Source organism: Pseudophryne corroboree, chromosome 2 (genome assembly GCF_028390025.1).
Source record: "Pseudophryne corroboree isolate aPseCor3 chromosome 2, aPseCor3.hap2, whole genome shotgun sequence".
Classification (NCBI taxonomy): domain Eukaryota; kingdom Metazoa; phylum Chordata; class Amphibia; order Anura; family Myobatrachidae; genus Pseudophryne; species Pseudophryne corroboree.
The window spans coordinates 299,425,592-299,448,915 of record NC_086445.1 but is presented as its reverse complement, the minus strand read 5'-3'; the positions used below and the strand labels follow the sequence as shown (position 1 = coordinate 299,448,915).

The window sequence follows — 23,324 nt, the reverse complement described above, 5'->3', positions numbered from 1 at the left end:
TGAAATGTCTGTCTTACATGTTCAGCAGAATCATTAGTATTAGCAATGGATTGCTATGCAACCACTCAGACATTACTGCTGCTACCTTTCCAATTGACTGTAGTACTCATACCAAGTACTTATGGACAGTTTAATGTCCTTCTCAAATGCCTGAACACATTTTAACCTTGATTAGTTCAAACCAATTTGTAACACATTGTGATCAACCTTCCCACTTGTGTATAAAAGGTATTCATGGCTTTTTATTCTTAAAGATAGATAAACGATCAGAAATACATTATATACTAGTTACAGTGAATAGATTAGTAATAAAATAGTTTCAGAGGAAAAATAAAAACTGTCAAATACACAAAATGGTGATAGACACTTTGGGGTATGAGCTAGAAAGGGGAAGAATACAATTTCTTCATTCACCATTAGTGACATGGATTAGAAATGATTTAACATTGGATTTGCCATTAAGGAAGAAACTATTTAATTTGCCTAGCCAACCCCATCAGTGGTCTCCTCAGAATACGCCCACCGTGCTTCCTTCACTAAACATTTGGGGTTCTTTAACCCTGTCAGGCACACCTCTGGGACTCCCGGGTGCAGGCGCAGTGCACCTGACAGGTGCCTGTTAGAAAATCGTCATTAGCACCTAATTAACTCAATTCTAACGCTCTTAAAGTTATCAGTGACCTTCATTAGGACATACAAAGGGCCTAATTCAGAGTTGATCCCAGCAGCAAATTTGTTAGCAGTTGGGCAAAACCATGTGCACTGCAAGAAGGGCAGATATAACATGTGCAAAGAGAGTTATAGGCCCTACACGCTGGCCGATTTGTTTGAAAGATATGAACGAACTCGTTCATAAATGAACGAGAACTCGTTCATATCTTTCAGTGTGGAGGCTCCAGTGATGAACGATGCGCGGCCCCGCGCTCGTTCATCGCTGGTCCCCCGTCGGCTGTGCATGCAGGCCAATATGGACGATCACGTTCATATTTGCCTGCACTTCAATGGAGCCGCGTGACGGGGGGAATGAAGAAACTTCACTCCCCCCGTCACTGCCCCCCCGCCGCCGGGTCGCTCGTCGGCCGTATCCGCCGTCGGGCAGCTCGGCGGCGGATCGGGCAGTGTGTATGGCCCTTTAGATTTCGGTGGGGTGTGTTCAAACTGAAATCTAAATTGCAGTATGAAAATAAAGCAGCCAGTATTTACCCTGCACAGAAACAAAATAACCCACTCTCTGCAAATGTTATATCTGCCACACCTGCAGTGCACATGGTTTTGCCCAACTGCTAACAAATTTGCTGCTGCGATCAACTCTGAATTACCCCCAAAGAGAGAAATCGTAGGTTTTACGAGCCATTTCAGCAGAAAATCTGAAGCAAAAATAAGATTTTACTTACCGGTATATCTATTTCTCGTAGTCCGTAGTGGATGCTGGGGACTCCGTAAGGACCATGGGGAATAGACGGGCTCCGCAGGAGACAGGGCACTTTAAGAAAGAATTTGGATACTGGTGTGCTCTGGCTCCTCCCTCTATGTCCCTCCTCCAGACCTCAGTTAGAGAAACTGTGCCCAGAAGAGCTGACAGTACAAGGAAAGGATTTTGGAATCCAGGGCAAGACTCATACCAGTCACACCAATCACACCGTATAACTTGTGATAAACTTACCCAGTTAACAGTATGAACAACAACGGAGCATCAGAGCAACCCTGATGCAACCACAACATAACCCTTATTTAAGCAATAACTATATACAAGTATTGCAGAAGAAGTTCGCACTTGGGACGGGCGCCCAGCATCCACTACGGACTACGAGAAATAGATTTACCGGTAAGTAAAATCTTATTTTCTCTAATGTCCTAGTGGATGCAGGGGACTCCGTAAGGACCATGGGGATTATACCAAAGCTCCCAAACGGGCGGGAGAGTGCGGATGACTCTGCAGCACCGAATGAGTTAACACAAGGTCCTCCTCAGCCAGGGTATCAAACTTGTAAAACTTTGCAAAAGTGTTCGAACCTGACCAAGTAGCTGCTCGGCAAAGCTGTAATGCCGAGACCCCTCGGGCAGCCGCTCAAGAAGAGCCCACCTTCCTTGTGGAGTGGGCTTTTACGGATTTTGGAAGCGGCAATCCAGCCGCAGAATGAGCCTGCTGAATCGTGTTACAGATCCAGCGAGCAATAGTTTGCTTTGAAGCAGGAGCACCCAGCTTGATGGATGCATACAGGATAAACAGCGACTCAGTTTTCCTAACTCTAGCCGTTCTGGCTACATAAACCTTCAAAGCCCTGACCACATCTAGTAACTCGGAATCCTCCAAGTCACGAGTAGCCACAGGCACCACAATAGGTTGGTTCATATGAAAAGATGACACTACTTTTGGCAGAAATTGTGGACGGGTCCGCAATTCTGCCCTGTCCATATGGAAAACCAGATAGGGGCTTTTATGTGACAAAGCCGCTAATTCTGACACATGCCTAGCTGAAGCCAAGGCTAATAGCATGACCACCTTCCACGTGAGAAATTTTAACTCCACGGTTTTGAGTGGCTCAATCCAGTGTGACTTCAGGAAACTCAACACCACATTAAGATCCCAAGGTGCAACTGGAGGCACAAAAGGGGGCTGAGTATGCAGCACTCCCTTTACAAACGTCTGAACTTCAGGAAGAGAATCCAGTTCTTTTTGAAAGAAAATGGATAGGGCCGAAATCTGGACCTTAATGGAACCCAATTTCAGGCCCAAAGTCACTCCCGACTGTAGGAAGTGAAGGAAACGGCCCAGCTGGAATTCCTCCGTAGGGGCATTCCTGGCCTCACACCAAGCAACATATTTTCGCCAAATACGGTGATAATGTTTAGCCATCACGTCCTTCCTAGCCTTTATCAGCATAGGAATAACCTCATCCGGAATGCCTTTTTCTGCTAGGATCCGGCGTTCAACCGCCATGCCGTCAAACGCAGCCGCGGTAAGTCTTGGAACAGACAGGGACCCTGTTGCAACAAGTCCTGTCTTAGAGGCAGAGGCCGTGGGTCCTCTGTGAGCATTTCTTGCAGATCTGGATACCAAGTCCTTCTTTGCCAATCCGGAACAATGAGTATTGTTCTCACTCCTCTTTTTCTTATGATTCTCAGCACCTTGGGTATGAGAGGAAGAGGAGGAAATACATAAACCGACTGGAACACCCACGGTGTCACTAGTGCGTCTACAGCTATCGCCTGAGGGTCTCTTGACCTGGCGCAATACCTCTGTAGCTTTTTGTTGAGGCGGGATGCCATCATGTCCACCTGTGGCAGTTCCCACCGACTTGCAATCTGCGTGAAGACTTCTTGATGAAGTCCCCACTCTCCCGGGTGGAGGTCGTGCCTGCTGAGGAAGTCTGCTTCCCAGTTGTCCACTCCCGGAATGAACACTGCTGACAGTGCTCTTACGTGATTCTCCGCCCAGCGAAGAATTTTGGTGGCTTCCGCCATCGCCTCCTTGTGCCGCCTTGGCGTTTTACATGAGCCACTGCGGTGATGTTGTCTGACTGAATCAGCACCGATTGGTCGTGAAGCAGGGTCTCCGCTTGACTTAGGGCGTTGTATATGGCCCTTAGTTCCAGGATATTGATGTGAAGGCAAGTCTCCTGACTTGACCACAGACCTTGGAAATTTCTTCCCTGTGTGACTGCCCCCCACCCTCGGAGGCTTGCATCCGTGGTCACCAGGACCCAGTCCTGAATGCCGAATCTGCGGCCCTCGAGAAGGTGAGCACTCTGCAGCCACCACAGGAGAGACACCCTGGCCCTGGGGGATAGGGTGATCAGCCGATGCATCTGTAGATGTGATCCGGACCACTTGTCCAACAGATCCCATTGAAAGGTCCTCGCATGATACCTGCCGAAGGGAATGGCCTCGTATGATGCCACCATCTTTCCCAGGACTCGCGTGCAGTGATGCACCGACACCTGTTTTGGTTTTAATAAGTCTCTGACCAGTGTCATGAGCTCCTGAGCCTTCTCCATCGGGAGATAAACCCTCTTCTGGTCTGTGTCCATAATCATGCCCAGGAAGGGCAGACGAGTCGTAGGAATCAACTGCCACTTTGGAATATTTAGAATCCAGCCATGCTGTTGTAACACTTCCCGAGAGCGTGCTACGCTGATCAGCAACTGCTCTCTGGACCTCGCCTTTATGAGGAGATCGTCCAAGTATGGGATAATTGTGACCCCTTGCTTTCGCAGGAGCACCATCATTTCCGCCATTACCTTGGTAAATATTCTCGGTGCCGTGGAGAGACCAAACGGCAACGTCTGGAATTGGTAATGACAATCCTGTTCCACAAATCTGAGGTACGCCTGATGAGGTGGATGAATGGGGACATGAAGGTATGCATCCTTTATGTCCAGAGACACCATAAAATCCCCCCTTCCAGGCTTGCGATGACCGCTCTGAGCGATTCCATCTTGAACTTGAACCTTTTCAGGTATATGTTCAGGGATTTTAAATTCAATATGGGTCTGACCGAACCGTCCGGTTTCGGTACCACAAACATGGTCGAATAATAACCCTTTCCTTGTTGAAGGAGGGGAACCTTGACCACCACCTGCTGAAGATACAATTTGTGAATTGCAGCTAACACTATTTACCTCTCTAAGGGGGAAGCTGGCAGGGCCGATTTGAGGTATCGGTGAGGGGGCATCTCTTCGAATTCCAGCTTGTATCCCTGAGACACAATCTCTAGTGCCCCGGAATCCACCTGGGAGTGAACCCACTTGTGGCTGAAATTTCGGAGACGAAGCCCCCACCCGGCCTAGCTCCGCCTGTGGAGCCCCAGCGTCATGCGGTGGATTTAGTGGAAGCCGGGGAGGACTTCTGTTCCTGGGAAATAGCTGTGTTGTGCAGCTTCTTTCCTCTGCCCCTGCCTCTGGCAAGAAAGGACGCACCTCGGACTTTCTGGCCTTTTTGTGATCGAAAGGACTGCATTTGGTAACACGGTGCTTTCTTAGGTTGTGAGGGAACATATGGCAAAAAATTTGACTTTCCAGCAGTAGCTGTGGAGACCAGGTCCGAGAGACCCTCCCCAAACAACTCCTCACCCTTGTAAGGTAAAACCTCCATGTGCCTTTTTGAGTCGGCATCGCCTGTCCATTGCCGAGTCCACAAGACCCTTCTGGCAGAAATCGACATTGCATTTATTCTAGAGCCCAGAAGGCTAATGTCTCTTTGAGCATCTCTCATATATAGGACAGCGTCTTTTATATGCCCCAGGGTCATTAATATAGTATCCTTGTCCAAGGTATCAAGTTCCTCAGATAAGGTATCCGTCCATGCTGCTACAGCACTACACACCCAGGCCGACGCAATTGCCGGCCTTAGTAAGGTACCTGAATGTGCATAAATGGACTTCAGGGTACCCTCTTTCTTTCTATCCGCAGCATCTTTTAGGGTGGCCGTATCCTGTGACGGCAGGGCTACCCTCTTGGATAAGCGTGTGAGAGCTTTGTCCACCCTAGGGGAGGATTCCCAGCATAACCTGTTCGTTGGCGGGAAAGGATACGCCATAAGCATCCGTTTGGAAATCTGCAGTTTTTTATCTGGAGATTCCCAAGCCTTTTCACATAACTCATTTAGCTCATGTGAAGGGGGAAAGGTCACCACCTGCCTTTTTTCCCCATACATATGAACCCTCTTGTCAGGGACTGGGGTTTCCTCTGTGATGTGCAACACATCCTTTATTGCTATAATCATATAACGGATGGCATTAGCCAATTTAGGCTGTAACTTTGCATCATCACCATCGACACTAGAGTCAGAATCTGTGTCGATATCTGTGTCAACAATTTGGGATAGTGGGCGCTTCTGAGACCCTGACGGCCTCTGCGACATAGGATCAGGCATGGGCTGAGACCCCGACTGTCCTAAGGTTTCAGCTTTATCCAACCTTTTATGCAAGGAATTAACATCATCATTTAAAACCTTCCACATATACATCCAATCAGGTGTCGGCGCCGTCGGCGGCGACCTTACATTCATTTGCTCCCGCTCTGTTTCCACATAGCCTTCCTCATCAAACATGTCGACACAAGCGTACCGACACACCACACACACACAGGGGATGCTCTTTTTGAAGACAGTTCCCCCACAAGGCCTTTTGGAGAGACAGAGAGAGAGTATGCCAGCACACACCCCAGCGCTATATTTCCCAGGAATCACACAGTAACTTAGTGTTAACCCAGTAGCTGCTGTATATAATGTTTTTGCGCCTAATTTATGTGCCCCCCCTCTCTTTTTACCCTCTTCTACCGTGAATCTGAAGGGGAGAGCCTGGGGAGCTTCCTCTCAGCGGAGCTGTGGAGAGATAATGGCGCTGGTGAGTGCTGAGTTAGAAGCCCCGCCCCCTCAGCCCAACTTTTGCCAAGAGGTCCTAATTGCTGCCCAGGGCGCCCCCCCCCCCTGCACCCTGCACCCTACAGTGACCGGAGTATGTGGGTTTAGTGTGGGAGCAATGGCGCACAGCTGCAGTGCTGTGCGCTACCTCATATGAAGACTGGAGTCTTCTGCCGCCGATTTCGAAGTCTTCTTGCTTCTGTCACCGGCTTCTGTCTTCCGGCTCTGCGAGGGGGACGGCGGCGCGGCTCCGGGATCGGACGACAAAGGGTGAGATCCTGTGTACGATCCCTCTGGAGCTAATGGTGTCCAGTAGCCTAAGAAGCAGGACCTATCTTCAGTGAGTAGGGCTGCTTCTCTCCCCTCAGTCCCACGATCCAGGGAGTCTGTTGCCAGCAGATCTCTCTGAAAATAAAAAAACCTAACAAAATACTTTCTTATAGCAAGCTCAGGAGAGCTCACTAAGTAGCACCCAGGACTTGCACCTACCCTAAGCTGGGTGCAAGAGATCAGCCTGAAAAAGGTTTCCCTTCGGGGGCATATGCGTGACTCAGAACAGGACACAAGCGTTCACCTTATAACAGTTAGCCCAGCATGTGTGTGTTCAGAAAGAAATGTTGAAATGTACAACAAAAATGGAAGTTATTTAAAAAAAAAAAAAAAAAAAAAACAGGCGTGCTACAAACTGTATGTCTTGAATGCTAAGATAAAGTCCCACTCTTTAAAAGCACTCAAGGAGTTAAAAGCAAAAGCTATAGCATATACTTACAAGTCATAGACAGTTACTGTCTTTAGTGATCAGGAGAGTTTGCAAGGTAATGACGACAAAAAAAGAATCATCTAGAGCAGGGGTGGCCAACCAGTCAGAGACAAAGAGCCAAGAAATCTTGTTAGGTACATCAAAGAGCTGACTTTAAGCCGAAGGCGCACTTGCAAAAATGGGGTGTGACCTTGTGCCTGCTAGGCCACGCCCCTGGTATAAAATACATTGAAAAAGCCAGATACAACATAAAATACAATGAAAAAGCCACTTCTACATCAAATAATTGAAAAAGCCAGATCCGCATAAAATATACTGAAAATCCAGATTCACATAATACACTTCAGTTTACCCATGTGTCACTCCAGCCAGCACCCACCTGTGTCACTCCAGCCAGCACCCGCCTGTATCACTCCAGCCAGCTCCCCCATGTGTATTTGGCTCTCTCAGTTCTCAGTCTAAGTAGTGCTGCTGCATGTCTGGCTGGAGTGCAGTGGTTTACAGATCTCTTGTGGTCACGTGACTTTGAGTGTTGGGAGCCACATTGGAATAACGAAAGAGCCACGCGTTGGCCACCACTGATCTAGATCACAGGTTCTCAAACGCGGTCCTCAGGACCCCACACAGTGCATGTTTTGCAGGTAACCCAGCAGGTGCACAGGTGTATTCATTAATCACTGACCCATTTTAAAAGATCCACAGGTGGAGCTAATTATTTCACTTGTAATTCTGTGAGTAGACCTGCAAAACATGCACTGTGTGGGGTCCTGAGGACCGAGTTTGAGAACCTGTGATCTAGAGCAGGGGTTCTCAAACTCGGTCCTCAGGACCCCACACAGTGCATGTTTTGCAGGTAACCCAGCAAGTGCACAGGTGTATTAATTACTCACAGACACATTTTAAAAGGTCCACATGTGGAGCAAATTATTTCACTTGTGATTCTGTGAGGAGACCTGCAAAACATGCACTGTGTGGGGGGGTCCTGAGGACCGAGTTTGAGAACCTGTGATCTAGAGCATTACAAAAAAATGATGAAGTCTTTCCCATGCTCTCACTTTAATGTGGGAATTCCCCTCCTTTACATGAGGTGACACCTTACAAGTTATTGGCATTAAGTACTGTTTTGTCCCAGGAACCTTTTATTAAAGAAGAAATGCTTTCTGCAGTATTATTTTATGTATAATACTCCACAGCGCCACTGGAGGATTACAGCTACTTTGGTTACTCTCCACCTCAAGCGCCTGCTTTCTGCACAACCTGGATAACCGTTAATGAACTCCGTGCATAGACCATTGCTTTCTTGATAAGTACATCAAATTTTCCCTTTGTACGCTGGACTTATTGAATGTTTCTATTACAAACATACTATATGAAGGTGGGGGGTTATCCTATTAGCCACGTTCATTTTTCAGATGAAAAAAAATGGCCTAATATCGTGATTTTTGCCTGATGGTCATTATTGGGCTATCCAATAACAGCCCTTTTTTTTTTTAACAAAGAATATCCCGTTTTCAGCCAATAACGCACGGGATAAGTAACCGGACCTATGTGTTATTGCGGGGGGAGGGCTGCTTATTGAGGATTATGCCTTGCGTGCCTCAGGCACACAAAGTATAATCCCCGATAAGTGCTGGACATCGGGGCTAATTGAATAGCCCCCGGCCAATCCATTAGTTGTGGCAAATCCAGTGGCTAATTGGATACAGCCCTATGTCTCTATAACATTGTTGTACATTGTCATTCTACCTGTATAGACCTCTTTAATTGCTTTGCACCCATATAATTTTAACATTGCTTATTATAGTACTATTGTCATTGTAACCATCATATTTTTAGAATATTCATTTTCACATTATGAGGATAATTCTGCTTTCATATTAACAAAATGTCTTTTTCGGCTTTTTCTGAATATTTACCTGCATTATGTCCTTCTATCTGCACTGTTTTTGAATCTCACTGTTATTACCATATCTTCTCTTGCCCTCATCACACTATATCCCTCCATTCTTTATTTCCTCCTAACTTATCAGCCCGATACTCCTTTCTACTGATAACCAATCCCACATCTTTCTCATCCCTCTAGTCTACTCTCCCTCCAATATATCTGGTACATTCACCCTCCAACTCCCCCTCTCACTGCCTTCATTTTAATTTACTTCTCTCCCTACATGGTCTTGTTTCACCACCACTACACACTGCACCTTTTACTCTTTCACAGTCCTCTCTTCCTACTAAATAGTCCTCCCTGTCCGCCATTGCCAGTTCCCCCTTCAAGTTTAGGCACCGTGGGGGTCATTCAGACCTGGTCGCGCGTAGGTGTTTTTTGCACTGCTGCGACCAGGTAATCACTGCCTACAGGGGATGGGGTAATCGCTGTGCAGGACTGCGATCAGCTGTGCAGTAAGCTGCACAAACTTTTCTGCACAGCCCAGGACTTACTCAGCCACTGCCACGATCCAGGCCGATGCTGACTTTAGGAATCCTCCTCCCGAACGGCTGGACATGCCTGCGTTTTTCAGGACACTCCCTGAAATAGGCGAGTTGCCGTCCACTAATGCCTTCTTCCTGTCAATCTTCTTGCGATCGCCGGTGTGATTGCTTTCTTTGTTAGTTCTGTTGCTGCCTGGCGATCCCCGTCGCCAGGTGCCGAAGCGCCTGTGCATTGCGGTTCATGCGCTGTTCAGACCTGATCGCACGGCTGCGAAAAAAGGCAGCGTGCGATGGGGTCTGAATGACCCCCCATCTCTACACTTTCCCAATCTCCCTGCTCCTACTTCAATTTATCCGCCAAGCTCCAGCAACCCTGACCATTCACATCACCCAACCTCACTACTATATGTCCCTCTCTTCTGTACTCTCTAGAAACCCAGGTCCATCTGTGACAAACTGGCAACCATCCATGACTTTTTTATATCTAACTCCATGCATCTTCTTAACATCACTGAATCTTGCATCTCCTCACTTGACGCTTCTTCTGCCATTGTCTCCTATGGCAGCTTTTCATTCTCTCATAAACCCTGGCCTGGAGGTTGACATGGTGGTGGTGTGGCGGTCTTTCTATCCCCCTGCTGCTCCTTCCATGTCCTACACTCACAACCATCCCTATTATTATCTTCCATTGGGGCCCATGCAACTCTGTCCACCTCGGAGTAGAAGTCACATGTTGCCCCCTAGTTCTAGCTCCAAATTCCTGGGCAACTATGCCTCCTTTCTAAACCACTTCCTCTCCTTGATATTGCCTCCCTCATCTCAAGTTCAATTTCCGTACTGATGTTCCCAATTACCCTTCTGTCTATTAACTCCATTCCCATACAACATCTTTTGGCCTCATCACTCTCTCCCTTGATCTGGTCTTCACTCACCACGGATATCAATCTATTAGCAATTCAGTATTCCGTCTCTCTGACCATCATCTTCTTTCTTTTATCCTATCCCTTATACATTCTCCACCTCTCCCTTCATAAGCTACCTTCACCAAGAGTAACCTTGAGGCAACTGTCTAGGTTTCCTTCTCCATCCTGCCAACTATCTTCTATCCCTCTCCTACCATGAGAAAACCATTTTCCCTGAACAAAAGAACCTTCTTCTGCTCTGGGCACTGCTGCTACAGCTGTCGGATCCGTACCTCAAGGCTTTCATTCAAAATTCACCAAACACCTACAAAAATGTTCTCAAACTTCCCCAAGCCATCTTCCTCCACTTCAAATTTATGTTCTCTTTCTATAGTGCTGCCCTTTCTTTCTATTATTTCAAGTCCTCCATCCCCTATCATATCTTTAATTCCCTCAGCTCCCTCCTCTGCACCCCCTTTTCTCTTTGCTTTATCTTCCTCCCTCTTCACATCCAGCCTCCTTTCCTCCAGCCTTTACCCATCTAATCCCTCCATCCTGCCGTTCTTCTCCCCAGTTTCTGAAGATAAAGTCATGGCTTTTATCAGGTCCACTGCCTCCTTCCACCTTCCCCGTGATACTATCCCTACCCGCTTTCTCTGCTCCCTCACTCCCATTGCCTGTTCCTTTCTTGCATACCTGCCATCTATGGCTGCGCTACCTATATGTGTAGTTTGAGTACATTTGAAACTGTAGCTATATACTGTATTTCGTATCCCATGTTCTACAATGTCTTTAAGCTTTTTGCATTTTTCCCTCCTATTAGGATTACATTGCCGCGATACCCAAAAGCACACTTACAGTACCAGCCAATTATAGTAGCCTCTATATCGCAAGTTTTACTACGTACTTCTACGTATGAGGCATAACTTAGATGGACACAATTTGTGTTCAGGAATGGTAAATCGTGTTCATCATCCTAAATTACCACAAACCCTTTAAAAAAAAAAAAAGTATAGTTTCTGTAGGTACTGCATAAGCAAATAACGCATTTGGACATTGGCACTGTCATGTGATCAGTCCAATAAGTGCAATAATTGTTGCAGTAGTGAGGAAAGGCTGATTTATCTTATTCCTGTAACAGATGGACCCTCAAAAGTAGCTTTTATTAATGCTGGAATGATGACCCACACTAAATAAATATACAGTGCCTTGCTAAAGTATTCAACCCCCTTGAATTTTTACCTATTTTGTTACATTACAACCTGCAATTTAATTTTTCTTTTTCTCTGAATTTTAGGTGAAGGATATGAACAAAATAGTCTACGTTGGTGAAGTGAAACGTGAAAAATTTATATAAAGTGTTTTTGATAAATAAAAATTTGAAAATTGTCATGTGCATATGTATTCACCCCCCTTTGCTATGAAGCCCCTCAAAAGTTCTAGTGCAACCAATTAACTTCAGAAGTCACATAATTAGTGAAATGAAGTCCACCTGTGTGCAATCTAAGTGTTGCATGATCTGTCAGTATAAACACACCTTTTCTGAAAGGCCCCAGAGGCTGCAACACCACTAACCAAGAGGCATCACACCATGAAGACCAAGGAGGTCTCCAAACAAGTCAGGGACAAAGTTGTTGAGAAGTACAAGCCAGGGTTGGGTTCTAAAAAAATATCCAAATCTTTGATGATCCCCCGGAGCACCATCAAATCCATCAACTTCAAATGGAAAGAACATGCTACCGCAACAAACCTGCCAAGAGAGGGCCGGCCACCAAAACTCTCAAACCAGGCAAGGAGGGCATTAATCAGAGAGGAAGCACAGGTAACCCTGAAGGAGCTGCAGAATTCCACAGCAAAGATTGGAATCTGCGCATGTGATCACAATAAGCCGTACACTCCATAGAGTTGGGCTTTACGGAAGAGTGGCCAGAAAAAAAAAAACCCATTAATTGGTGTTAAAAAATAAGGCGGCACGTTTTGAGTTTGCCAAAAGGCATGTGGACGACTTCCCAAATGTATGGAGGAAGGTGAGATGAGACTAAAATTGAACTTTTCATCCACCAAGGAAAACGCTATGTCTGACGCAAACCCAACACATCCCATCACCTCAAGAACACCATCCTCACAGTGAAACATGGTGGTGGCAGCATCATGCTGTGCGGACGTTTTTCAGCAGCAGGGACTGGGAAACTGTTTCGAGTCAAGGGAAAGATGGAAGGTGCTAAATACAGGGATATTCTTGAGCAAAACCTGTTTCAGTATGCCTGTGATTTGAAACTGGGACGGAGGTTCACCTTCCAGCAGGACAATGACCCGAAGCATACTGCTTAAGCAACACTCGAGTGGTTTAAGGGGAAACATTTAAATGTGTTGAAATGGCCTAGTCAAAGCCCAGATCTCAATCCAATTGGGAATCTGTGCTCAGACTTGTAGATTGCTGTTCACAAGCGGAAACCGTCCAACATGAAGGAGCTGGAGCATTTTTGCCTTGAGGAATGGGCAAAAATCACCGTGGCAAGCTCATAGAGACTTATCCAAAGCGACTTGCAGCTGTAATTGCTGTAAAAGGTGGCTCTACAAAGTACTTACTTTAGTGGGGTAAATAGTTATGCACGCTGAAGTTTTATGTTATTTTGTTCTATTTGTTGTTTGCTTCACAATAAAAAAAAAAAAAATCTTCAAAGTTGTAGTCATGTTCTGTGAATGAAATTATGCAAACCTTCAGACAATCCATTTTAATTCCAAGTTGTGAGGCAACAAAACATGTAAAATACAAAGGGGGTGAATACTTGAGCAAGGCACTGTAAGCGAGTGTCAAATTTCATCGTTGGTTAAAATAAGAATTTACTTACCGATAATTCTATTTCTCATAGTCCGTAGTGGATGCTGGGAACTCCGAAAGGACCATGGGGAATAGCGGCTCCGCAGGAGACTGGGCACAAAAGTAAAAGCTTTAGGACTACCTGGTGTGCACTGGCTCCTCCCCCTATGACTCTCCTCCAAGCCTCAGTTAGGATACTGTGCCCGGACGAGCGTACACAATAAGGAAGGATTTTGAATCCCGGGTAAGACTCATACCAGCCACACCAATCACACCGTACAACTTGTGATCTGAACCCAGTTAACAGCATGATAACAGAGGAGCCTCTGAAAAGATGGCTCACAACAATAATAACCCGAATTTTGTAACAATAACTATGTACAAGTATTGCAGACAATCCGCACTTGGGATGGGCGCCCAGCATCCACTACGGACTATGAGAAATAGAATTATCGGTAAGTAAATTCTTATTTTCTCTGACGTCCTAGTGGATGCTGGGAACTCCGAAAGGACCATGGGGATTATACCAAAGCTCCCAAACGGGCGGGAGAGTGCGGATGACTCTGCAGCACCGAATGAGAGAACTCCAGGTCCTCCTCAGCCAGGGTATCAAATTTGTAGAATTTAGCAAACGTGTTTGCCCCTGACCAAGTAGCTGCTCGGCAAAGTTGTAAAGCCGAGACCCCTCGGGCAGCCGCCCAAGATGAGCCCACTTTCCGTGTGGAATGGGCTTTTACAGATTTTGGCTGTGGCAGGCTTGCCACAGAATGTGCAAGCTGAATTGTACTACAAATCCAACGAGCAATAGTCTGCTTAGAAGCAGGAGCACCCAGCTTGTTGGGTGCATACAGGATAAACAGCGAGTCAGATTTTCTGACTCCAGCCGTCCTGGAAACATATATTTTCAGGGCCCTGACTACGTCCAGCAACTTGGAATCCTCCAAGTCCTTAGTAGCCGCAGGTACCACAATAGGCTGGTTTAAGTGAAACGCTGAAACCACCTTAGGGAGAAATTGAGGACGAGTCCTCAATTCTGCCCTGTCCGTATGAAAAATTAGGTAAGGGCTTTTATAGGATAAAGCCGCCAATTCTGAGACACGCCTGGCTGAAGCCAGGGCTAACAGCATTACCACTTTCCATGTGAGATATTTTAAATCCACAGTGGTGAGTGGTTCAAACCAATGTGATTTTAGGAACCCCAAAACTACATTGAGATCCCAAGGTGCCACTGGAGGCACAAAAGGAGGCTGTATATGCAGTACCCCCTTGACAAACGTCTGAACTTCAGGAACTGAAGCTAGTTCTTTCTGGAAGAATATCGACAGGGCCGAAATTTGAACCTTAATGGACCCTAATTTTAGGCCCATAGACGGTCCTGTTTGCAGGAAATGCAGGAAACGACCCAGTTGAAATTCCTCTGTAGGGGCCTTCCTGGCCTCACACCACGCAACATATTTACGCCAAATACGGTGATAATGTTGCACAGTTACATCCTTCCTGGCTTTGATCGGGGTAGGGATGACTTCATCCGGAATGCCTTTTTCCTTCAGGATCCGGCGTTCAACCGCCATGCCGTCAAACGCAGCCGCGGTAAGTCTTGGAACAGACAGGGTCCCTGCTGGAGCAGGTCCTTTCTTAGAGGTAGAGGCCACGGGTCCTCCGTGAGCATCTCTTGAAGTTCCGGGTACCAAGTCCTTCTTGGCCAATCCGGAGCCACGAGTATAGTCCTTACTCCTCTCCTTCTTATGATTCTCAGTACCTTGGGTATGAGAGGCACAGGAGGGAACACATACACTGACTGGTACACCCACGGTGTTACCAGAGCGTCCACAGCTATTGCCTGAGGGTCCCTTGACCTGGCGCAATATCTGTCCAATTTTTTGTTGAGGCGGGACGCCATCATGTCCACCTTTGGTTTTTCCCAACAGTTCACAATCATGTGGAAGACTTCTGGGTGAAGTCCCCACTCCCCCGGGTGGAGGTCGTGTCTGCTGAGGAAGTCTGCTTCCCAGTTGTCCACTCCCGGAATGAACACTGCTGACAGTGCTATCACATGATTTTCCGCCCAGCGAAGAATCCTTGCAACTTCCGTCATTGCCCTCCTGCTTCTTGTGCCGCCCTGTCTGTTTACGTGGGCGACTGCCGTGATGTTGTCCGACTGGATCAACACCGGCTGACCCTGAAGCAGAGGCCTTGCCTGACTTAGGGCATTGTAAATGGCCCTTAGTTCCAGGATATTTATGTGAAGTGACGTTTCCATGCTTGACCACAAGCCCTGGAAATTTCTTCCCTGTGTGACTGCTCCCCAGCCTCTCAGGCTGGCATCCGTGGTCACCAGGACCCAGTCCTGAATGCCGAATCTGCGGCCCTCTAGAAGATGAGCACTCTGCAACCACCACAGGAGAGACACCCTTGTCCTTGGAGACAGGGTTATCCGCTGATGCATTTGAAGATGCGATCCGGACCATTTGTCCAGCAGATCCCACTGAAAAGTTCTTGCGTGGAATCTGCCGAATGGAATCGCTTCGTAAGAAGCCACCATTTTTCCCAGGACCCTTGTGCATTGATGCACTGACACTTGGCCTGGTTTTAGGAGGTTCCTGACTAGGTCGGATAACTCCCTGGCTTTCTCCTCCGGGAGAAACACCTTTTTCTGGACTGTGTCCAGAATCATCCCTAGGAACAGCAGACGTGTCGTCGGAATCAGCTGCGATTTTGGAATATTTAGAATCCACCCGTGCTGTCGTAGTACTACTTGAGATAGTGCTACTCCGACCTCTAACTGTTCTCTGGACCTTGCCCTTATCAGGAGATCGTCCAAGTAAGGGATAATTAAGACGCCTTTTCTTCGAAGAAGAATCATCATTTCGGCCATTACCTTGGTAAAGACCCGGGGTGCCGTGGACAATCCAAACGGCAGCGTCTGAAACTGATAGTGACAGTTCTGTACCACAAACCTGAGGTACCCTTGGTGAGAAGGGCAAATTGGGACATGGAGGTAAGCATCCTTGATGTCCAGAGACACCATATAGTCCCCTTCTTCCAGGTTCGCTATCACTGCTCTGAGTGACTCCATCTTGAATTTGAACCTTTGTATGTAAGTGTTCAAGGATTTCAGATTTAAAATAGGTCTCACCGAGCCGTCCGGCTTCGGTACCACAAACAGCGTGGAATAATACCCCTTTCCCTGTTGTAGGAGGGGTACCTTGATTATCACCTGCTGGGAATACAGCTTGTGAATGGCTTCCAATACCGCCTCCCTGTCGGAGGGAGACGTTGGTAAAGCAGACTTCAGGAACCGGCGAGGGGGAGACGTCTCGAATTCCAATTTGTACCCCTGAGATACTACCTGCAGGATCCAGGGGTCCACTTGCGAGTGAGCCCACTGCGCGCTGAAATTCTTGAGACGGGCCCCCACCGTGCCTGAGTCCGCTTGTAAGGCCCCAGCGTCATGCTGAGGACTTGGCAGAAGCGGGGGAGGGCTTCTGTTCCTGGGAAGAGGCTGCCTGCTGCAGTCTTTTTCCCCTTCCTCTGCCCCGGGGCAGATATGAGTGGCCTTTTGCCCGCTTGCCCTTATGGGGACGAAAGGACTGAGCCTGAAAAGACGGTGTCTTTTTCTGCTGAGAGGTGACCTGGGGTAAAAAGGTGGATTTCCCAGCCGTTGCCGTGGCCACCAGGTCCGATAGACCGACCCCAAATAACTCCTCCCCTTTATACGGCAATACTTCCATATGCCGTTTGGAATCCGCATCACCTGACCACTGTCGCGTCCATAACCCTCTTCTGGCAGAAATGGACAGCGCACTTACTCTTGATGCCAGAGTGCAAATATCCCTCTGTGCATCTCGCATATATAGAAATGCATCCTTTAAATGCTCTATAGTCAATAATATACTGTCCCTGTCCAGGGTATCAATATTTTCAGTCAGGGAATCCGACCAAGCCACCCCAGCACTGCACATCCAGGCTGAGGCGATTGCTGGTCGCAGTATAATACCAGTATGTGTGTATATACTTTTTAGGATATTTTCCAGCTTCCTATCAGCTGGTTCCTTGAGGGCGGCCGTATCAGGAGACGGTAACGCCACTTGTTTTGATAAGCGTGTGAGCGCCTTATCTACCCTAGGGGGTGTTTCCCAACGCGCCCTAACCTCTGGCGGGAAAGGGTATAATGCCAATAATTTTTTAGAAATTAGCAGTTTTTTATCGGGGGAAACCCACGCTTCATCACACACCTCATTTAATTCATCTGATTCAGGAAAAACTACGGGTAGTTTTTTCACACCCCACATAATACCCTTTTTTGTGGTACTTGTAGTATCAGAAATGTTCAAAACCTCCTTCATTGCCGTGATCATGTAACGTGTGGCCCTACTGGAAAATACGTTTGTTTCCTCACCGTCGACACTGGAGTCAGTGTCCGTGTCTGGGTCTGTGTCGACCATCTGAGGTAACGGGCGCTTTAGAGCCCCTGACGGTGTTTGAGACGCCTGTACAGGTAATAACTGATTTGCCGGCTGTCTCATGTCGTCAACAGTCTTTTGTAAAGTGCTGACACTATCACGTAATTCCTTCCATAAGACCATCCAGTCAGGTGTCGACTCCCTAGGGGGTGACATCACTATTACAGGCAATTGCTCCGCCTCCATACCATTTTCCTCCTCATACATGTCGACACAACGTACCGACACACAGCACACACACAGGGAATGCTCTGATAGAGGACAGGACCCCACTAGCCCTTTGGGGAGACAGAGGGAGAGTTTGCCAGCACACACCAGAGCGCTATATATATACAGGGATAACCTTATATAAGTGTTTTTCCCTTATATAGCTGCTGTATAGATTTATCTGCCAAATTAGTGCCCCCCCTCTCTTGTTTTACCCTGTTTCTGTAGTGCAGGACTGCAGGGGAGAGTCAGGGAGCTTCCCTCCAACGGAGCTGTGAGGGAAAATGGCGCCAGTGTGCTGAGGAGATAGGCTCCGCCCCCTTCTCGGCGGCCTTTCTCCCGCTTTTTTAAGGAAAAATTGGCAGGGGTTAAATGCATCCATATAGCCCAGGAGCTATATGTGATGTATTTTTTGCCATCTAAGGTGGTTTTATTGCGTCTCAGGGCGCCCCCCCCCCCCAGCGCCCTGCACCCTCAGTGACCGGAGTGTGAAGTGTGCTGAGAGCAATGGCGCACAGCTGCGGTGCTGTGCGCTACCTTATTGAAGACAGGACGTCTTCTGCCGCCGATTTTCCGGACCTCTTCAGTCTTCTGGCTCTGTAAGGGGGCCGGCGGCGCGGCTCTGGGACCCATCCATGGCTGGGCCTGTGATCGTCCCTCTGGAGCTAATGTCCAGTAGCCTAAGAAGCCCAATCCACTCTGCACGCAGGTGAGTTCGCTTCTTCTCCCCTTAGTCCCTCGGTGCAGTGAACCTGTTGCCAGCAGGATTCACTGAAAATAAAAAACCTATAATTAAACTTTTTCACTAAGCAGTTCAGGAGAGCCACCTAGTGTGCACCCTTCTCGTTCAGGCACAAAAATCTAACTGAGGCTTGGAGGAGGGTCATAGGGGGAGGAGCCAGTGCACACCAGGTAGTCCTAAAGCTTTTACTTTTGTGCCCAGTCTCCTGCGGAGCCGCTATTCCCCATGGTCCTTTCGGAGTTCCCAGCATCCACTAGGACGTCAGAGAAAGATTTGTTAATACAGGTCTGTGGTGACCACATGCCTCTACTTATAGATCAAAGATGTATAAGATGGTGTTATCCACAACACAAACAACATAGTACAACAGCAAAAAAAACACCTGTTTTTTTTTTTTTTTTTAAATCACTACATTACCAGCACAGAATATCTGAGGGAGAAATTATCTTATTGTAAAAGAAGAAAAAAGTCGCAGGGGAATTCAGTTAGCCATGATAAATTATCGCAGGCTAATAAACACACCGGGGCTATCAATTAGCCCCGAAGTGTGGACCCTGGGACTTCGGCAGGCTCTGAAAAAAAACCCGAGATATATGGTAAGAACTTGCCGTTGTTAAATCTCTTTCTGCGAGGTACACTGGGCTCCACAAGGATTAACCACGGGGTGTAGAGTAGGATCTTGATCCGAGGCACCAACAGGCTCAAAGCTTTGACTGTTCCCAAGATGCACAGCGCCGCCTCCTCTATAACACCGCCTCCGTGCACAGGTCGTCAGTTTCGTTAACCAGTCCAATGCAGTAGCAGGTACCAGAGACGACAATCGTTAGTAACCACAAACACCACATACTCACTACATGAGAGGGTGTCAGCGGCTAATGCCATACCAACCCAAAAAAGCCAAGTGCGTCAGGGTGGGCGCCTTGTGCAGCCCAGTGTACCTCGCAGAAAGAGTTTTAACAAAGGTAAGTTCTTACCATAAATCTCGTTTTCTGCTGCGGAGTACACTGGGCTCCACAAGGATTAACATCGGGAATGTTCTAAAGCAGTTCCTTATGGGAGGGGAAGCACTGCAGTGGGCACAAGAAACCGGCGTCCAAAGGAAGCATCCTGGGAAGCGGAAGTATCAAAGGCATAGAACATTATGAACATGTTCACTGAGGACCACATTGTTCAAGGGTCGCACCACGGCGGGCCGCCCAAGAAGGTCCAACAGACAGAGTAGAATGGGCTTTGATGGTAGCAGGAGCTGGCAGACCAGCCTGTACATAAGCATGTGCAATCACTATTCTAATCCATCTGGCCAAGGTCTGCTTGGAAGTAGGCCAGCCACGTTTGTGAAATCCAAACAGCACAAAGAGAGAATCAGACTTCCTAATGGAGGCAGTTCTCTTCATAGATACGGAGAGCCCGTACCACATCCAAATAACACTCTTTGGAAGACAATTCAGGAGAACTAAAGGCCGGAACCACAATCTCCTGATTAAGGTGGAAGGAAGACACCACCTTGGGTAGATAACCCAGACGCGTTCTAAGAACCGCCCGGTCACGGTGAAAAATCAGATAGGGGGACTTACAGGATAAGGCACCCAAGTCCGAGACCCTTCTAGCTGAAGCGATAGCCAGCAAAAACAAAACCTTAAGGGAAAGCCACTTAAGGTCTGTAGACGCAAGAGGCTCAAACGGAGACTCTTGCAAGGCCTCCAGAACCACCGACAGATCCCAAGGGGCCACAGGTGGTACATAAGGAGGCTTAATCTGCAACACACCCTGAGTGAAAGTATGAACATCCGGTAGGGTAGCAATCTTTCTCTGAAACCAAACCGACAAGGCAGAAATGTGAACCTTGAGGGAGGCCAGACGAAGGCCTAAGTCCAGGCCCTGTTGTAGGAAGGCCAACAGTTTGACCGTACTAAACTTGAAAAAGTCAAGATTATGAGACGCGCACCAAGTAAAGTAAGAATTCCAGACCCTATGGTAAATCCGAGCAGAAGCCTTCAACATGGGGGGGCGTAAGTTTTGTTACCAGCATATTTAATAAAGTGGAGAAGGTAGCCCAAGGTGGGTCATTATTGGTCTCTGGAGCTACAGACCCACTGGGAGGTAAGGAACCCCCAGAACCTGAACTCTCTGCTGCCATGTTTTCCTCAAAAGTGTCTGCAGCATCTCCTCCACGCAATGTGGGAGAAGCCGCAGTTCCGTTGCCCCGTGTAGCTGACATAACGATAAGCTCAATTTCAGACAACCTAGTACAATATTAGCAGCAATATATCTAGCAAGAACTCCCAGTGTAGTATGTCAGCACAAACTGGAAATCCAAGAGATATATGGTGACTATTAATCACAGAGAAAAATACACAGTGTCTTGTGAAACACCTATATTAGTTAATAAACCTGACACACTTAGCCCCCTCAGGTTACAGAATATAGGAGTAGCAAGCTGAGTGAAATACATGAGATGGCAGCCACGCAGCAGCTACATGCACACACACATATAGTCACAAATGTATAATGCAGAAGTTATACCAAACAATAAAACTGCACTGGACTAGCAATACAAAGTAATACTCAGTACAGCTATATGTGTGTGTGTGTGTGTGTGTGTGTGTGTGTGTGTGTGTGTGTGTGTGTGTGTGTGTGTGTGTGTGTGTGTGTATAAACAGTAGATATTTCAAAACACAGTAAATACTGGATGTACATCACAGGGTGTTTGTATTACACAACCCTGACTGTATGCTCTCATTCTTAACTAACACTGTCCACTGACAGGTAGAATACCTAAGTGTCATGTAAAATGCACAGCGCTGACGTGCAGGTGGCTTTACAGAGGAGGATTTGCCCAAGCAGTACCAGGAACAGCGCAGCTCCGTGTAATAGCGGCTGACAGGGAATGAGGGAGAGAAATGCAGCTCCAGGGTGGGAACATTTACCCAAATGGCGCCCTGGGGCTGCGGGAGTGGCTACAGGTTCCCCCCCGGGCACTGTGGGCTGCAATGAAACTGGTTTTAACAGAGACAAAACCCCACCTGTGCCCCGTGTCCCGGAGGCTAGTGTAGCGGCTGCTCCTTACAGTGTACACGGCTGCGCCGGATCGCTATTACAGTGGGCAAAAGAGACCCCTTACCTCCCCTTTGAACGCGGCCCTGCGATCCAGGAGACAGCGGCGAGTGTGTGACTAACTGAAAAGAACACCGGAGCCTCTGCTGTAGATACCCGGCAACCAGGGTGCGGGAGTATACTGCGCCGCTGGGGGAGTGATGGAGCTGCAGCAGGGGATGTCTGACTGACATCTAACACTACTGCAGCCCTTGAAGTCTTCAATTATTCTTTTTTCTTCTGAAAAATTGCTTTTCTTAGGGCTGCAGGAGCAGCCCCCCTGTTGTATGCCTGCTAACTGCATGGCACCAACTTACAAACTGAGCTCCTGTGCACAGAGGCGGGGTTATAGAGGAGGCGGCGCTGTGCATCTTGGGAACAGTCAAAGCTTTGAGCCTGTTGGTGCCTTGGAGCAAGATCCTACTCTACACCTCGATGTTAATCCTTGTGGAGCCCAGTGTAACCCGCAGCAGAAATCCTAGATAATTAACCAGTTTTCTCGAATCGGAAAGTAAAACACATAGGGCCATGATCTTAGCACAGCGTCCAATAAATGAAAAAGCCACGTTCTTTGCGCACGTTAAATTATCTGGCTAATTGAATCCCCCCTCCCACAGTGTTTTAAGTGAATAGCATAAGGAAGGATAAAAGCTGTATTTCCACATTAGGAATACACAACTTTAAGAGTGGACACATTTTGTCTTTCTAATGGAGGTTTTAGACGTGCAGCATCTGTTTCAGTCTAAGAAACAAAGTAGCTGGAGGACGTCAACACAGATTTTAAATACAAAAAAACAAAAAACAAAAACAATGATGATGTACGCAACTCTTGCCAAACTTAGGGGTCAATTTAATTACCCACGAAGGGTGGGAGATGTCCTTGCAAGGGCTTAGCCATGCCTCAAGTCGCACACAACACAGCCTGAACTAGCATCGGACTCGCACTTTTTTTGCAAGTAGGGAAGTATAGTAAGTGAAGCATACAGCGGCACTTACTTATGAGGCATGAGAGAATAGCGCATAATTTAATTAACCTCTTAGATTTCAAAGCACATAACGATTAGGTTTTTCTGTATACATCTAAAACAAACACTCATTTAAGTTAAAATCTTGTAAACATTTCAAGTTCTGTGAGCGTACAGTAGATGAACGAGGTATTTTGACTGTACACAACAAATGACAGATGTAAATGTTACACTGCTGTCTTTTACTAAAATCTGCAGTGTGTTCTGGCTTCTTAATTCATTACTACTGTATGTTTAGAGTTTCATTTTGTTTTATATTTCCACGTCATTAGCACTTTTTGAAGATGAAATTCAATTCCATAAACAGAAGCTGAATGATGGGTTATTTGCATAGCTTGTGAGTAATATAAGAGGTCACAAAATGCAGTAATTCTACTGCAATTTAATTTAGTAGAGTATCGGAGATTTAAACCAACTTGTCTTTAATAGAACAAAGCAAGCTATTGCCATCAATGTTATTTTAATGTATAAACAATGTATTTTCCTTTTTGTTGTTACTATGATGCTCCCATGTACTG

The 23,324-nt window shown here is 47.0% G+C and overlaps 1 protein-coding gene across 1 annotated transcript in view; it reads right to left on the bottom strand.

Annotated features, from left to right (window-relative positions):
* The window catches only part of TDRD3 (tudor domain containing 3), a 642,579-nt gene that overhangs the window by 356,287 nt on the left and 262,968 nt on the right, over positions 1–23,324 (bottom strand). The window lies entirely within an intron of this gene.